Genomic DNA, 6000 nt, shown 5'->3' with positions numbered 1-6000 from the left:
GTTTCTTCTTACTATTGCAGCTGCTACTATGTTATCTTGGCACGGACAGTTATCAGCACATTCTAGAGGGAGTCTCTAAGGTCTCTTCAAGGCCGCTCAACACAATCCTGTCTTGAAGGGTTTTTTACTTTGTTCCTCTTGCTTTGCACTGGGTGTTCTCAGTGCTGGGGACTCAGAACACTGTTATATGGGTGTCTAGATTTTCCCAGTCCCATGAGCCTTCCATTTCTTGTTTCTTTATGGCTCATACCAGATTTTTTCATTCTCAAATTAAAGACCTCTCTCTGCTTGATAACATTGGTGGAGGTCTGTTGTAAAGATATTATTATTATTTGCAGCTTGAAATTTGGGACCATCAACGTTGTAAAGACTCATCAGATCACCCAATTAGTGACGGAGTCAATTTCTGCAGAAACAAAACCAAAACAGGCTTCTGAGTACAAAGCAAAACTAAATTCACTTACCTTCCCAAAGGCACCAGATCTCTCAATAAGACTCAAAGGGCTACATGCAAAAGGAGGTGGAGCTTGAGTTCAAATTATTTACCTGGGGATGACTCTTGAGATTCCATGGAGATGGTAAGCCCAAAAATGGCTCTGCTGGTGACATAGCCCAATCCTCAGTTCCTTGGGGTCACCAATGGTAATGCACCTTCTAATCCCACAATTCTGACACTGGAAATGTCAAAGAGGAAAGTCTCTGAATCAATTGAAAGCAAAAGTAAAGACTGTTATTGAGGGAATATAACGATTCAAATAAGGCAGCATTCAGGAAGTATTTCCAAAATGCTCCATCTTTCTAGAGAAAAGTTGAGGTTTTATACACAAAGTTAGGCATGACTAATCCCACAACTGATAACTGATAACGGCAGTGTTTTTTTTTTTTATTTTTAGAATGCAAAAGTTAGAACCAAAGAAGGATCGGTAGTCAGAAAATATAGCCTTGGTGATAGAAATGATGCCTGAGATCACATGATAGAATTTGGGAAGAATAACAACTTTTTCATTGCAAATATCTTTTTTCACCAACATAAATGGGAACTATACACGTGGACCTCTCCAGATGGAATACACAGGAATCAAATTGACTACATCTGTGGAAAGAGATGATGGAGAAGCTCAATATCATCCGTCAGAATAAGGCTGGGACAGACTGCAGAACAGACCATCCTATGCAAGTTCAAGTTGAAGCTGAAGAAAATTAGAACAGGTCCACAAAAATCAAAGTACGATCTTAAGTACATTCCACCTGAATTTAGAGGCCATCTCAAGAATAGATTTGATGAACTGAACACTAATGACCAAAGACCATATGAGTTGTGAAAGGACACCATACATGAAGAAAGCAAAAGATCATTAAAAAGACAGGAAAGAAAGAAAAGACAAAAATGGATGTCAGAAAAGACTCTGAAACTTGCTCTTGAACGTCGAGTAGCTAAAACAAATGGAAGAAATGATGAAACAAAATAGCTAAACAGAAGATTTCAAAGGGCAGCTTGACAAGACAAAGCAAAGTATTATAATCACGTGTGCAAAGACCTGGAGTTAGAAAACCAAAAGGGAAGAACGCAGTCAGCATTTTTCAAGCTGAAAGAACTGAAGTGAAAATTCAAGCCTAGAGTTGCCATATTGAAGGATTCTATGGGGAAAATATTAAAGGAACACAAGAAGCATCAAAAGAAGATGGAAAGAATACACAGAGTCACTATACCAGAAAAAATTGGTTGACATTCAACCATTCCAGGAGGTAGCATATGATCAGGAACCGATTACTGAAGGAAAAGGCCGAAACTGCATTGGTGAAAAACAAGGCTCTGGGAATTGACAGAACACCAATTGAGATGTTTCAACAAATGGATGCAGCACTGGAAGCCCTCAATCATCTATGCCAAGAAATTTGGAAGACTGCTACCTGACCAACCCACTAGAAGAGATTTATATTTATGCCTATTCCAAAGAAGGTGATCCAACCAAATGCGGAAATTATCAAATAATATCATTAATATCACATGCAAGTAAATTTTGCTGAAGATCATTCAAAAGGGGCTGCACCAGTAGTATATCGACAAGGAACTGCCAGAAATTCAAGGCTGATTCAGAAGAGGACGTGGAACAAGGGATATCATTGTTGATACCAGATGGATCCTAGCTGAAAGCAGAGAATACCAGAAACGTGTTTACCTGTGTTTTATTGAAAGGCATTCAATTGTGTGGATCATGACAAATTATGGATAACATTGCAAAGAATGGGAATTTCAGAACACTTAATTGTGCTCATGAGGAACCTGTACATAGATCAAGGGGCAGTTATTTGAATAGAACAAGGGGATACTGTCTGGTTTAAAGTCAGGAAAGGTGTGCATCAGAGTTGTATCTTTCACCAGACTTATTCAGCCTGTATGCTGAGCAAATAATCCAAGAAGCTAGACTATATGAAGAAGAATGGGGCATCAGGATTGGAGGGAGACTCACTAACAACCTGCATTATGCGGATGACACAACCTTGCTTACTGAAAGTGAAGAGTACTTGAAGCACTTACTGATGAAGATCAAAGACCACAGCCTTCAGTATGGATTACATCCCAACATAAAGAAAACAAAAATCCTCACACCTGGACCAATAAGCAACATCATGATAAACGGAGAAAAGATTGAAGTTGTCAAGGATTTCATTTTACTTGGATCCACAACCAACACCCATGGAAGCAGCAGGATCAAAGGATGCGTTGCTTTGGGCAAATCTGCTGCAAAAGATCTCTTTAAAGTGTTAAAAAGCAAAGAAGGCACCTTGAAATAGAAGGTGCATCTGACCCAAGCCATGGTATTTTCAATTGCTTCATATGCATGGGAAAGCTGGACAATGAATAAGGAAGACTGAAGAAGAATTGATGCCTTTGAATTATGGCATTGGCGAGAATATGCATATACCATAGACTGCCAATGAACAAATCTGTCTTGGAAGAAGCAAGGATGGCGAGACTATGTCTCATATACTTTGGACATGTTATCAGGAGGGATCAGTCCCTGGAAAAGGAGATCCTACTTGGTAAAGTAGAGGGTCAGCCAAAAAGAGGAAGACTGTCAATGAGATGGTTTGACACAGTGGCTGCAACAATTGACTCAAGTATAATGATTGTGAGGATGGCACAGGACCAGGCAGTGTTTTGTTCTGTTGTACAGGAGGTAACCATGAGTTGGAACTGACTCGACAGCACCTAACAACAACAACAACCCCACAAACATTTCAAAAACAGCTCTTTCTTGATACCAATTAATCTTATCTCCTTCCAGAAGACCATCTGCGCAAAACATCCTTTCCAAGGATATTTAATTTGCATCACACGCTTCCTGGAACATTCTAAGCACATACATTACTTTTCTTCCTGTCTCTGTTCTACTTATTCACAGTGATCCAGATTAACCCTTTATTGAGAGCCTAGCCATCAGCCATCTTGGCCTTGCTGAGAGCCTCAGTTTGATTTTGGGAACTCCTTATAAATATGCATTATCTCATTTTATTCACATACAACCCTAAAGTAAGTAGTAGTAGTATTATCTCCATTTCACAGGTGAACAAAGTGAGGCATAGAAACCAAGGTCACTTAGTTACTGAATCCAAATATCTATCTCCAAAACCCACATTTTAAGTCAACATTTCTGGAAAATTAATAGAGGACAGGAAATAATAAAAATCATATCCTGTTTTTCAACTAATTTGGATTAAGGGTTCAGAAATCCTTTGTTCTCATTTCTGTTGACCTTCAATGTCCAAGGGATATAAACTTCTGAGATCCTACATCCTTTCAGCAGTCAAGTGGTTAATGTTCTGTAAGCAAATACTTAGTGTAACAGGGATTTTTTCCAACTTTAGAAAGTCAACGGCACTGTAAGTGTTTCTAAGAACAGGACTCATCTGGTGAGGAAGATAAGGAAGAGAAGCTCAAATTTTAAAGATCTCAAATTGTCCAAACCAAAAAAACATCAAATCTTTTGCTGTCAATTTAATTCCAACTCATGGCGACCCCATGTGTTACAGAGTAGAATTGCTCCACAGAGTTTTCTTGGCTGAAATCTTTATAGAAATATTTGTCCACCTCTTTCTTCCATGGGGTGCCTGAATGGATTTGAACCACCAACCATTAGGTTAGTAGCCAATTGCAAACTGCTTGTGTCACCCAGGCTCCTCCAGTGATGCTAAAACAATAAGTTAATGTCTGATATTTAAGTTGTGAAGGAAGCTAAGAAAGCAGCTGGTCTCTCCTTGTCCCATGCCCTATAGGTTTGTTTACATTCTACAGACAATAACCTAGTGGCTAACGGCACAAGTTTTGGAATATCACATGCCTGTGTTTGAATTACTGATCTGGCTCTGTGAACCTGGGAAAATTAGTTAACCTCTCGAAGAATCAGTTTCCACACCTTTAAAATGGTAATAATTTTAGTACTCATGTATAGCGTTGGAAACCCTGGTGGTATAGTGGTTAGGAGTTACGGTTGCTAACCAAAAGGTCAGCCATTCAGATCTACCAGGCACTCCCTGGAAACCCTATGGGACAGTTCTACTCAGTCCTATAGGGTCGCTATGAGTTGGAATCTACTCGACAGCAACAGGTTTTGTTTTTTTATGTATAACATTATTGGGTTAAATGAAAAGATGCTTAAAGCCTTTTATAACAGTCTGCTGTGACTACAAAAACCAAAACCTGTTGCCATTGAGTCAATTCTGACTCATAGTGACCCTATAGGACAAAGAAGAACCACCCCATAGGGTTTCCAAGGAGCGGCTGGTGGATTCCAGCTGTTAACCTTTTGGTTAGTAGCTGAACGCTTAACCACTGTGTCACCAGGGTTCTATTTCCTCTAATTCAGTGCAAATAAAATAATTTAATTTCACTCTTGTGGGTCTACAGATGTGTGTGGATCAGCTGACCCGGGCTGGGCTCTGCTGGGTGGATTTGCTTTAACAGAGGCCGCCATTCTCCATGGTGGATGAGCAGAGAGCAGTGATGATCAAACTCTCCCCAATTCAGGTTTTTTAAAAAATGTTTTTTTATAACACTTTTTGTGATTTAGGTGGAAGTTTACAGAGCAAACTAATTTCCCATTCAACAATTTATACCCATCTTGTTTTGTGACATTGGTTGCAGTCCCCTCAATGTGCCAGCATTCTTCCCCCTTCCTCCCTGGATTCCCTGTTTCCATTCGCCCACCTATCCTGCCCCTACCTGCCTTCTATACTTTGCTTTTGGGCAAATGGTGCCTTTTAGGTCCTGTATAGTTGATTGTTCTGGGGTGTGCATTCCTCACTGGTGTTATTATTCATTTTATAGGCCTGTCTATTGTATGGCTATAATGTGATCTCTGGGAGTGGGTTCATTTCCGGGTTTGAAGGGTGTCCAAGGGCCATAGTCTCTGGAGTTCCACCAGCCTCTATCAGACCAGTAAGTTAAATCTTATTCATGAATTTGAATTTTGTTCTACATTTTTCTCCCACTCTGTCCAGGATCTACTCTTGTGATCCTGGTCAGAGAGGTTGGTAGTGGTAGCTGGGCACCATCTAGTTCTTCTGGTCTCAGGTTAGTGGAGGTGTGGTTCATGTGGTCTATTAGTCCTTTGGACTAATTGTTTCCTTGAGTCCTTGGCTATCTTCACTCTTATTTGCCCTGGACAGGAAGAGAAAAATTGTTGTATCTTAGATGGCTGCTCACAAACTTTTAAGACTACAGTCGCTACTCATCAGGTAGGATGTAGAACATTGTCTTTATGGACTACATTATCTCACTTGTCCTGGATGATCCCTGAGGGTATGATCCTAAGCCCTCAAGTCCAGTGATTCAATCCCACCAAGTGTTTGGGTATGGCTAAGAAGTTTTCATGGCTGTGCCCCTTGTGTGCTCTGTTGTATACATGAATATGTTTGCAGTACATATAGATATGTATGTAGAGATGTCTACTGCCAAACTTATCTATGCTCTTGGATGTACTCCCATATGCCATCCAC

The sequence above is a fragment of the Loxodonta africana genome, chromosome X, assembly GCF_030014295.1.
Source record: "Loxodonta africana isolate mLoxAfr1 chromosome X, mLoxAfr1.hap2, whole genome shotgun sequence".
Classification (NCBI taxonomy): Eukaryota; Metazoa; Chordata; class Mammalia; order Proboscidea; family Elephantidae; genus Loxodonta; species Loxodonta africana.
Note: the sequence above shows the minus strand (reverse complement) of the source record.